Here is a 12,698-nt window from a genome sequence, read left to right as displayed (position 1 = left end):
CGAGAGCGCGGGATTACGTCGCCCTGTTTACACTCGCTGCCGGGGAGCAGTGGCCGGCGTCTGGGACCGCAGCACCGCCGCTCGGCTGAGAGCTCGCTCCCGCTGCCTTCGCGGCAGCTGGTTCCTTTTGGAAGAGACGCTACATTTATGCACACGCACTTTCGCAGAGTGAATATATATTCGTAAAAGCGAGTGCGTCGTGGTCAGAATGGCCGAGCGGTCTAAGGCGCCAGATTTAAGCTCTGGTCCTCGGAAGAGGGCGTGGGTTCGAACCCCACTTCTGACAGTATTTTTTCTCTCTTGCCAAACTGGGCAAGAACATTTTTTTTCCTTTATCAGCGTGGCTTTCAACGTGGTAGTTTTATATGAGATATACGGTGTTTTGAGTAAGTGATCTCCGTCCCGCCGTTTATGTTTTGCGGAAAAATTGATCCCTTGCTTCTGGATTCCGCGACAGCGTTTCATAAGGTACCCATACTCGTGCAAAGTTGAAACGCAGGCTCTCCACTCCTTCGACATTAATGACAACACTAACTACTAATGAAGAGTTACAGACAACTAAAGAGGAGATTGGGGGCAGCAGAAAGGATTGCATTAGTACCGCCCTTATGAAAATGGTCTATAGACTGTCTATAGACTTTTTATAGACACTATAGACGCCCTTTAGACTAATGTTTTCAATAGACAGTGTATAGATTATCTATAGACTAAAGTCTATAACCGTCCTAATTTCCTTTTGTCTATAGATGGTCCATAGACTAAGTATAGACTGAAGTCTATAAGCGCATCAATTTCCTTCTATCTATAGATGGTCCATAGACTATCTATAGACTAAAGTCTATGCCAGATATAACCTTCCTTTGTCTACAGATGGTCATTAGATTATCTATAGACTAAAGTCTATAACCGTCTTATTTCCTTTTGTCCATAGAATGTCTATAGATCATCTATAGACTCAAGTCCATAACAGACAATTTTCCTTTCTCTATATTCAGTCAATAGATTATCTGTAGAATAAACTCTATAACCGCCTTAATTCTGTTGTGTCTATAGATGGTCCATAGAATATCTGTAGACTAGTCTGTAACAGACAAGTTTTCTTTGTCTATAGACCGTCAATAGATTATCTATAGACTGAAGCCTATAACTGCCTCATTTCCTTTTGTGCATAAAAAGTCTATAGATCATTTAAAGACCAAAGTCTATAGTAAACATAATTTTCCTTTGTCTATAGGCAGTCAATAGATTTTCTACAGACTAAAGTCTATACCTGCCTTATTTCCTTTTCTCCATAGACAATCTATAGACCATCTATATACTAAAGCCTATATCCGCCATAATTTCCTTTTGTTTATAGAAATCTATAAACCATCTATAGACTAGTCTATAACCGGCTTAGCAGCCATTTGTCTATAGACGACCTATAGACAATTTATAGACCTAAATTTCTCAACCGCCTTAATTTCCTATCGTCTATAGACAATCTTTAGACTACGTATAGACTATTGTCTATAGACCTATTGCCTATTGTTTATAACAATCCTAATTTTATCTAACAATGTATACACTTACACTGCCTTTCGACTAAGTCCATAAAATATCCATTTCTTTTCGCACGCATGCTGAGTAGAACTGCATTGGGCCGCCGCGGTGGTTAAGTGGTAATGGCGCTCGGCTGCTGACCCGAAAGACGCGGATTCGTTGCCAGCCGCGGCGGTCGAATTTCGATGGAGGCGAAATTCCGAAGGCCCGTGTAGTGTGCGATGTCAGTGCACGTTAAAGAACGCCAGGCGGTCGAAATTTCCGGAGCCCTTCACTACGGCATCCCTCATTCCCTGAGTTGGCTTGGGACGTTAAACCCCCACGAACCAAACTGCATCGGGTGACCGCAACTATTGTAAAAGTCCTCCGCTTCCTTTGCTATTTCAGGTATAAAAAAAATATTGTCCAACGGCAATGCAATATCTTCATGTATATTGTTTTTAGAAGCTTTGAAGAGCTAATTTTCCTTAAACCGCGACGTATATTGAGAATATAATTCAATAATCTTTAATGCTGACAGGTAGAGCGAGGAAAGGCACCCATTTCTGAAGTAAGGCAGCTGCAAACTGTAATACATCAAACGAACACACTCTCCCTTAAAGGAATCGCTCGAGAATATACCATTACATCGTTCTATCGTTACTGTCCAACGCGCATAAATTAAGAAGCATTTCATCAGTGACAGTACATTTATTTCTCCTTAAAAACTCCTGTAAAATAAGGGGGAATAACGGGGGTGAGAATTCAAGGATGTGCCCATCTCTCAGAAACATGATTAGAAGAGACTCAAAGCTCATGGTTTTCTGCGGAATTAAGATATGCCATTTATACCTTTGCAGTTTGCATTCACGTGAAAAAGTGCTGCGACTCAACAATCAGAAACCCAGTATATTTTCGTTCTTCGCCGTACACCTGCTGCATCGGAGGCGATAACACGCTGTTGTCCATACCGGTTTTCCAAACACGAGCACACGCCAAAAAGACGTTATTGGATTGGAAAACATTTAATTCGTCAGAAAAGGCAGAATGCAGACGATCCGTGCAAAGACGTTATTGATTGTAAAACATTTTATTCGCCGGGAAGAGCTTGGCAAGAGGTCGCGTTAAGTGGTCGAGAGTACATAGCCCTCGACGACTTTGTCAGCCCACTCCACCGCCAAAACTTGCGTTCTGGGGTCAGAGCTAGCCAGCACGGTCTCCCACCGCTCGAGAGAAAGAGCTGTAACTAGATCACCCGGAGGTGGCTCTATTTTGCAGTCCCACAGGATGTGATCGTAGGTAGCACGTTGGCCACAGTGTTTGCAGTTTGGGCTGTAAAGATCTGGATAAATGTGCGCGAGGAGTGATGGGGTGCGTATCGATCTCGTCTGTAGACGACGCCACGTAACCTCTTGTTCTTTAGTAAGTCTTTTGTCTGGAGGGGGGAAAATTCTCCTCTCTAGTTTAAAATGATTGGTGAGATCATGATATGTGATCATTGAGTCCTTCGTGAAATTCAGGAAGCCAGACTCATCCATTGCCCGGTCGACGAAACCTCGGGCTTTATTGTGGGCTGCCTCGTTCCCCGGATTCCCCGAATGGGCTGGGACCCATATCAATTCGGAATAATTTGGTGAGAATTTTGTTGCGTTAAGGATTCTAAGGGAGGTGTTTGTAATTCGCCCTTTAGCGAAATTATTGATACCCATTTTGGAATCGCTGAGGATGATGCTCCCTTGTGTATGTGCTAGGGCGAGGGCTATAGCCGCCTCTTCTGCCGTTTCAGAGGATTTCGTTTTGATTGTCGCCGAGACGATGTGGTCACCATTCTCGTTCACAACCACAACTGCAAAGGCATTGGTATTTTTGTATTCTGCCGCATCTACATAAAGTGTTGCAGCGCACTCTCTGTATTTCTTATGTAAGGCTTTGGCTCGTGCTTGTCTTCTACCCTCATGGTGTAAGGGGTGCATGTTTTTGGGGAGTGGTTTGATTAGTAGGGCCGTCCTATAGGCGCGGGGTAAGTCTACTTTAGCATCGTTATTCGTAGGTTGAAAGTTAATTCCGAGCCTGGTAAGAATACTCCTGCCAGTTCTGGAATTGGCTAATCGCACTGTTTGAGCCATTAAATGGGCTTCTTTCAGTTCATTGTAGGTGTTATGTATTCCTAACCTCATAAGCCTTTCGGTTGAGGCATATAGTGGGAGTCCTAACGCAGCCTTATAGGCCTGCCGTATCATGCTATCCAATTTGTCCTGTTCTGCATTCGAAAATTTTAGATAAGGGGTGGCATAGAGTATCCTGCTCAGCGCAAAGGCCTGCACTAGGCGGCATAAATCTCTTTCCCTCACCCCTTGTCTGCGGTTAGCTATGCGGCGGAGTAATCGCGCCGTCGCTTCTACCGTGCGTTTTAGCTTAGTGAGTGTGTCAGTATTTTTTCCATTTGTTTGTAAATACAACCCCAGTATTCTCATGGTCTGTACCTCTTTGACAGATCGTCCATTAACATAGACGTTTATTTGCGGGGGGGATGTCGTGGTACGCCTACCTTTTTGTTTACGACGGATCACGAAGAGTTCAGATTTTTGCTCAGAACAAGTGAGGCCGGAATCCCATGCGCATGCCTCGATGATGTCCACTGCTGCTTGAAGTGTGTCTTCTATGTAGCCTTCGCATCCTTTGGTTACCCAAAGTGTGATGTCATCTGCATAGAACGTGTGATGTAGGTCTGGTATTTGTGCCAGTTTGGGGGGTATTTTGATGAGGGAGAGGTTAAAAAGGAAAGGGGACAGGACGGAGCCCTGTGGCGTTCCTTTACTTCCTAGTTTGATTGGGGCAGACTCTATTGTTCCGACCGTTATCACTGCTGTTCTGTTAGTGAGGAAGGATCGGATGTAGTTGTACGTCCTTTCTCCGGGGTTGATTTCTGACAAGTTTGTCAAGATGGCTTTGTGGGTGACGTTGTCGAAAGCTTTAACAAGGTCTAAACCCAATATTGCTTTCGTTCCTGTTCCCTCGTCAGCTTCAATTATGTCCTTGTTAAGCTGCAAGAGAATGTCCTGGGTAGATAGTTGGGCCCTGAATCCTAACATTGTTTCAGGTAGGAGGTTCATGTCCTCCGCATAGTTTTGGAGCCTATTGAGGATGACATGCTCCATGAGTTTGCCTAGGCATGATGTTAATGAAATTGGGCGTAGATTCTCAGTGCTGAGTTTCTTACCCGCTTTAGGAATAAAAGTAATTTTCGCGTGTTTCCACTCTGGTGGTATGTTGCCTGCATGCCAGTATTTGTTCATAAGGTCTGTAACCGCCGCGATCGACGTTGCGTCTAAGTTCCTGAGAGTCTTATTTGTTACATTGTCTGGTCCTGCCGCAGATGTTGTCCGCAGTTTTCCAATTGTGTACCAGACCTCTGCGTCTGTGATGTCTGCGTCTAAATTTGGATTAGGAGTCCCCCGGTAGTCTGGTTGTGTGGTACTATCATCCGTGTTTAGATAACGTTCTGCTAGCTCTTTGATTAGGTCTTCAGTTGTACCCTCATATTTATGTATGAGTCTGTACAGTTGACTTTGTTGCACGGGACGTGTTTGTTCTGGATCGAGCAGGTGTCTTAGAAGATGCCATGTCTTCTTATTTCCGAGCTGTCCATTGACGCTTTCACATATTTGGTTCCATTGTTGTGTTTGGAGAGTAAGTGTATGTTCCTCGATTCGCCTCTCGATTTCAGCGATCTTTTTGCCTAGTCGCTTGTTGTGTTTTTGCTGCTTCCAGCGTTATGCTATGCACCATTATAATTATTTGAAAAGGGCGCCACATACTATTCGATGGGAGATGCGGCGCGCATGGACAAAGTTGTAAGGTTTCGGTTTTGGTTTTCGCGAAAGTAATAAGGTTTTTAAAGCGCGAGTGGAGAATTTATGCTTTAAACGAATGGCCCTTTGTGTTCTTGGATGCTACAGCAAGCTACACTTGGCAAGAGTGCGAACAATATAGACATTACCGTGAAATTAGTTTTTGTTTCACTTTTTACCCATTTTGCCCGGAGGCGGCGGAAAATCATCCGGGCAGCAAACGACTGTGTACGCCGGTGTGTCGGCGTCGGCCGCGTTGTCTCTCGTGGATTAAGTTTTGATTTAAATTCAACTTAATCGTCCACTTACGGTAAGTCTACACGATTATTTTTATTCATCCGGTCTCCTTAGCCACTCTAAGCAGTGCTGTGTGTGCAGAGCAGATTATGTGCGCAGCGACAAACTTCCTATCCACGTTTGTAAGCACGTTTGTGTGAGCAGCGGCAGCCGCCATGTTCTCGAATAATGCGCTTACGTCTGTGCCCCTATGTCTTTCCTGACGCGCGGAAAGGCACTCGGTGCGAAACCCGGGACGGTAAGCCCTCCTCGCGAGCTCTCTACTGGCTTTTCCGTGTTGAAAGGTAGGTGCACAGCCAGAAATATCGCTTAGCCCGTGAGTGAAGGCCGAAATGAAACTGATGCGTTAGAGCCGTGTGAGCACGATTTACTTGGCATCTGCGGAAACGCACAATCAAGTTCAGAGGTGGATTACATTTATTTTTTATTCTTTGTGTTATCGCCTGTCGGGACCATGGAGTGCTGTTCATTGAGAGGTGTGCATTAATTGCTTGTTTGTTGTAGCCGCTCACTCAGTGCGCGTCGTGGGCAGCGACGTTTCACCAAATATGTTTTGTAACGCTATTGACTAGAGCTCGAGGTTTTTGTCAAAGATGTAGTGAAGCGGCGGTGGAGGAATGCTAATAGAGTGATGGTTGAAATAAAAGTGGTTGCCGGCGCAAATCGCGAGCGTGTACAAACACCGCGAAGAACCTACGAGCTGCATCCCGTCTCCCCTTTCGTTGCACACGTATGGATTCGTCCATCCCTGTTATCCGAGCGGTTGGCCGCCGCCGCTGGCCTGCGGGCAATTCATTTCGAAAGCTGAGTAAAGGTCGCCTCGACAAGAGATGGCTTACATTTCGTTCCGAGAGACTCGTTCATGAACCCCGCTTACGCGTGCACAAATTTCTCCAGTACCAATTGTGCGAGAGGCAGAGTATGCGTTTCTGATCTCAGTCTGCTACATAACAAAAACGCCAATGTAACTTGGCGCTTATTTGCGCCGCGAATGCAATTCTGCTCGCGCTGTTTTATTATGGCTGCGCCTTTTGATAAACACGTAATTGTTTCAATGAAATAATTCTTACTTTGAGCGTGTTCGTTGCTTTCGTTGATTTTTCTATCAGCGTTAGGTTAGGGTACCTGCATGCAAGTGTCTCCTTTTTACTGCTCTGTCCGGGCTGCACTTGAAGTAAAAACAGAATTTGAGATGGTATTTCATCATTACAATAATGAGCTTGTCGTCTGAAGCTCGCGTATGGTTCTGAAATGGCGCTGCTGCAGCCACTATGTGCTGTTTTAGTTTTTCTGGATAATCAGCACGGCATGGAAGCGCTGTAACGCACTTGTTCCAAAGAGCGCACTCTGGTGCATGAGTATGCTGTTTCGTCTTAGTGTTTCAAGTTGTGGGCGCAAAACCGTGGTGAACAGGTTCGCAGTCTGCCTGGTAGGTTTTGCATGGCTTGTGCCCGTTTCAGTATCGGCGTACGTACCAGGCTTCATGCAGGGTACTTTGAAGCGCTTGTTCAATAGCGGGTATAAAAATAAATGCTTGAATATTCTCCAGTTGGGATTCTTTTGCAAGGAGCACTTAATGTAAGTTTTATGGAGCAGCATTCTCAACAGCTCGTAGCGAGTCAATGATAAGTGGCACAAGTTTTCTAAGTATTCTATTCCAATTAATGTAAAGGGAATGCATACAGAGGTCAGTAATCGCAGTAGGTATTTAGTGTAGAGGTAGAGTGCTGCACGGAATGTGGATATTAGTTACAATGTTTTATGACAGCCACATAGAATTTGTCATGCATATTTACTGAAATGATGAATCCGGCGTGATGGCTCAGTGGTTATCGTGTTCTTCAGGTGCTCAAGTTATGCCAAGTCGTCAGTTATATTATGTAAACCTACGTCAAGTTATCGTCACCACTGCAAACTAGCGATGATAACTGCGAGCATCACATAACAGTCTCTGCCTTTGTGCAGATTACCCACTGTGCAGCCGTACATCTCACTGGTCATCGCACGTGCCCTGAAGACGGACGGTAGTTTCGAGCAGAGGACCAGGAGGGCGTGGTCGTCGGTGTCACACGGAAATCCGGCACAGCATAAACGGTTCACTGTGGGCTATAAAAGAAGATTACTTCCACTGGGACCTCACTTGGCAGTGGTGACCGTAACTGCATCATGTAACCGTCTCTGCCTTTGTGCAGGTTTGTGCATAATTATGCCTCACTGAATGTCATTTTGTTTTCCTTTTATGTCGTCGCTGCTCCTAAGTGGATGGGTTTTTTGTAAAAGATCTGAGCATACTATAGCTCGTTGTTGTGCTTGCCGTCTTCCACTCAATGATAGCATCTTTGCAACATGCTAAGAGTGCAAATTTAATTTTCATCGTGGTGCATGTGCGGGAATAACAGAAGAATCTTTCAATGCTAAGCACGAAGCCAAAAAGAAAGCATGGAAATGTGACTCTTGTCGAGGCAACCACAACGGCACAAGCGCCACAGAAAATCCGAAGCATGAATCCGATGTGATACTCAGATTACTGCAGACTGAAACGAAGCTTGATGCTCTTTTGCCTTTGTCAAAAAAGTTTGATGCATTTGAGACGCAAATGCAGTTGCTCTCTGATAAGTTTGACGACTTTCAGAACCACCTGACTGTTCAAGAAAAAACTACAAAACAACTAACGAAGTGAGTTGAAGGGCTGGAATCTAACAATGTAGGTAGTGATATAACTCAGCTGAAGCCGGACCTATATGATTTGGAGTGGCGTACGCGCTGTCTAACCCTACAGCTTCATATATTGACTGAAACCCAGGATGAGGACTTGCTAAGCAAAGAAAATGAGATTGTAGAAAAGCTGCAAGTTAAGGCTATTACACAAGACGACATTACCGCTATGCTACACAGGGCTGAACTGACGAAAACATTGCAAACCTTTTCAACATGCACTATGTAGAAGTTGGTGCCTCAAATGATATTCATGGTACATTATCATGTGAACAATTTCATGAACGTTCAATGTCCTCAAGCTGTATTTCTCACTCCAACTTGCGCCGAAGAAGTCCTCAACATAATCATGACGCTGAAGGACAACTGTGCATCAGCCTACGATGATGTGAAAGTTTCCCCCGTGAAGTTGTAGCCGCACTGATAACTCCAGTCCTTACGCATATATGCAACTGCATACTTCAAGTAGGGATATTTCCAAACCAAATGAAGCTTCCGCATCTTCCAGCTATTCATAAATTGGTGCTTTTGAAGACTTGAACAACTATAGACCAATGTCAGTGCTTTCAGTCTTTTCAAAAGTTGCTGAACACATAATGAACAAAAGAATTGTCGATTTCCTCACTCTGCATAACTTGATAGTAAACAAGCAGTTTGGACTCAGTAAGAATAAGGCAACTGAAACTGCTTTACTTTATATTAAACAGAAAATTCTGGACAATATTAAGAAAGGAAAGATTACTTTGGGTTTATTTCTTGATTTCAGGAAAACCTTTGATTCTGTCCATCATGATATATTATTAATAAAGCTACCATTCTATAGAATCCAAGGTACAGCACATGCACTGATGGAAAGCTGTTTATTTGCAGGGAGCAATACACCACAATAAAGAGTGCCAAATCCGATTGAGGCACTATTAAATATGGGGTTCCATAGGAATCCATTCTAGGCCCCATATTATTCTTGATATATATGAGTGATATTGTAAACACCCCAGGCTGCTCTGAAATGGTATTACATGCAGATGACACTAATGTATTTTTTTTCAGGTTGCAATGAAAGCTTCATTTACAGGGAAGCAAATGAATGGCTTCACTATTTAGACTTTTAGTCAACCTTTAATAAACTAGACTTAAAGATAAACAAGATGGAATACCTGATTTTCAAGCCTAAAGGTAGCAAAAAAGATAGTGAGTTCAAATTGAAGTTCCGGAATAACATTATCACCAGTCTAAGAGGATTTGCTTTCTAGGTGTTATCATTCATGAAATGTTTCTCTGGAATTCGCACACAGAAGCTCTCCGAATTGACCTTCACGTGTTTTTGGCATATTAAACAGGTTGCCAGTGAAGCAATAAACTTACTATGCTCTCTTTCATTCACGTTTAACATACTGCTCTCTGGTATCGTCAGACACAACACAAAGAAACCTTGATTAGCTGCACCCTCTGCAAAAGAGCTCAATATGTGGTATTCGAAAATTCCAAAAATAGAACATTGCTTGCCATGCTTTAAGATCTATGACATACTAGAGATCAGTAAGCTATTCAAATATAAGTTATTTCTGGAAATCGTGCAGCAGTATATGTTACACCGTTCAAATATTGAGGTTCAGTACAAAAAGAAACACACTCCACATCTCCTTAGGGAAGATAAAATACAGGGGCCCCGATCTCCCACCAACTATGGTGATGTGAGATTATGTATGCAAAGAGCAAACTTATTGAATCAATATCCAGCCATCTTTGAATTTTTACCAATCTACTCATCCCTACCTAAAGAAAGCACTAAGACAGATGTACCTAATGGAATAATAAGTCAAAGAATTTCTTTTGTGTCATGGATGACATTTGGGTGTGTTGTACGTGTAAATTGTATTCGGGAATTTGTAAATCTTTTTTTTTCATATACAGAAGCATGCACACAGTCCTCAGGGTTGTCCATTTGTTTTGTTTTGTGTGCTTGCATACATATTGGTTGTGGTACAATTTACTGTACTGCAAATGTGTTCGAATATGCCTATAGTGGTTGCCACTGCTGTCAGGCGTGGGATGGCCTCATCATGCAAAAATGCCATTAGCCTTCTCACCCAGGACAAATTTTGTAATTTTTTTGTCCCAAATAAACTGTACTACTACTACAACCTGGATGATGCAGGTTTAATCCTGGTCTAGCCTGTCGCGTTTTGATAGAGGCAAAATGCTAGAGGCCTGTGTTCTATGCAATGTCAGTGCACGGTAAGAAACCGCAGGTGGCCGAAATTACTCCGCAACCTTTCACTACGGCGCCTCTCATGGCCTGAGTCACCTTGGGTTTTTGGACCACATAAAACCAAACCAAAACATGACTAACTTTCTTGAATGCGATAGCCAGGATATATATGCCTTCTGTTTAGAGATGGTGTGTGTAGAGATGGTGTGGGAATTTTTTTCAGTTCCTCTTATTTTTTTTCTTCCACTGTACAGGTCAACATGCCCGGATGACTGACTGCAGACAACAGGTCACAAGATTGCTTCTGAGGAAACTATATTCGGACTATTACTTTCAGCATTTATTTTTATGTGGTGCATTCTTATGGTGCATGTATTGCATATTCCTTGCCTGCATAGCTTGGAAATAAATTGTAAGTATATTGATCGTCATGTCATTTGTGAAGACCATGTGGTGACCTTTTTGAACAGTTGTAGACTGTCTGTAGGCAGTCTACAGACAATGGTCTGTTAAGGTTCTTTAGACAGCTCTATAGACTATCGACCAATATCTACAGCATTGCCAGGCCATATAACTGTGGAATGTCTATAGACAGTCTATAGACCTATGTCTACTGGACCAGTAGATTTTTGTCTATAGACAGAAATCTACAATAAGCGTATGGCCTAAGTCTATAGATCATCTATAGACTGCCTATAACCCTGTGTCTATTATCAGTACACATTTTTCTATAGACGGTCTATGTACAGAAGTCTACAGGAAGTGTATGGCCATAAATCTATAAATTTTCTAGACTGTCTATAGACTGTCTATGGAGCTATTTACTTTCAGTAGACATTTGTCTATGGACTGTATATAGACAAAAGTCTACTAAAAGTGTATGGCGATAAATCTATAGATTGTCTATAGAATGGTCTAAAGGATTTGTCTATAGACAGTCTATAAACTTCTTAGACTAAAGTGTATAGACAGTCTGTGGATTGTCTAAAGAAATTTTTGTAAGGGCGCCCGCCTCCGCGACTGCCCTGGGAGGCCGCGAGGAGCCCTCGCGCAACTCGTAGTACTGGCCGTCGGTCGACGAAGGGGTGGTGTACAGTTGTAGAAACCGACTGATTTAGTTCGTTTCTGATGACAGTAGATTGTTATCGTTTACGTAAATTAGTTTATTGCAAGAAACTGTTCATTAGGAGGGGAGCAAGAGCTCGAGAAAGTGCATGCTCATCGCTGGGGCTCCCCGCTCGTTCTGTCCTTTTCCCTTGCCCCTCCAGACGGAGGAGCTCTCCGCTTGTCTCAACCTTTGGCCCTCTCCCTCGGGTTCCCAGAGTCCCGTCACCCGAGAGGAGCCACTGCCGGCCATAAACAATCGGAAGGTGCCTGGGTTTTGTCTCGCGAAGCGTATTTAAGAAAATGACACAAATACACAAGATAAATATGAAAAGAAGACGGAGTTTCAACAGCAGTCTGTTCGCGACGGCCGGAGTGTCGGGGGCCTTCCCACGGTGGAGTTCAGATTCAGCGTGTCCACCTCCGCATCCTGGTCGGTGGCGATGACACGCCGCTTGGCATCGTCGAAGGTCACCGACCGCCACTGACGGCCCGGGTACGGCTCGTGCATGGCCATCGGCAATACCTGCGCAGAGGATCCGCCAGCGTGTGAGGTCTCAAGGCGCTTATTCTCGTCACGGTGGGGCGCGCTAGCTCACTGAATGAAGACACATGGGAACGCTTCAGTCATACGCAACAAGAGGATTCCTGCCAGCATATATATCCAGTGACAACAGATGGAAGACCACATTCTTCCCATAGACCTTCAAGGGGACAAGGTTTCGCACTGAACCCCGCATCAACAACAAGTGGGGCAGGAAAACAGAAATTCGGAAGTCATCATACCACTACTGTCGCAATGGTGCTGCCACCGGTGCGACTTGTGCGATCAAGGTTGCCCTTCCCAGCAATCTCAGGGGACAAATGTTTGATTCAACTGCCACCTGCCACGGTGCGCGTTTCTCACAATCAGGTGGGCCGGTTGTGATGAAGCCTCAAGGTCATGTGACCCGCGTGGCCCACCTACCTCCTAGGTTGCTTCTCAGGGGGACTTTTCG

At 44.1% G+C, this 12,698-nt stretch overlaps 1 long non-coding RNA gene and 1 other non-coding gene across 3 annotated transcripts; both read left to right on the top strand.

Moving 5' to 3' along the window:
• The first annotated feature begins 202 nt into the window (after nucleotides 1-202).
• TRNAL-UAA (transfer RNA leucine (anticodon UAA)) lies at nucleotides 203-286 on the top strand. Its single transcript has one exon. It is a non-coding gene; the product is annotated as a tRNA-Leu (tRNA).
• Nucleotides 287-5,571: 5,285 nt separating this feature from the next.
• On the top strand, nucleotides 5,572-11,021 carry LOC144112857 (uncharacterized). Of its 2 annotated transcripts, none has more exons than XR_013310503.1 (3): nucleotides 5,572-5,682; nucleotides 7,635-7,861; nucleotides 10,851-11,021. It is a non-coding gene; the product is annotated as an uncharacterized LOC144112857 (long non-coding RNA). The 2 variants fall into 2 exon arrangements; XR_013310504.1 differs by lacking the exon at nucleotides 5,572-5,682 and adding an exon at nucleotides 5,807-5,953.
• The last annotated feature ends 1,677 nt before the right edge of the window (nucleotides 11,022-12,698 follow it).

This window comes from Amblyomma americanum, chromosome 1, assembly GCF_052857255.1.
Source record: "Amblyomma americanum isolate KBUSLIRL-KWMA chromosome 1, ASM5285725v1, whole genome shotgun sequence".
NCBI lineage: Eukaryota > Metazoa > Arthropoda > Arachnida > Ixodida > Ixodidae > Amblyomma > Amblyomma americanum.
This window is presented reverse-complemented; position numbering and strand designations above follow the sequence as displayed.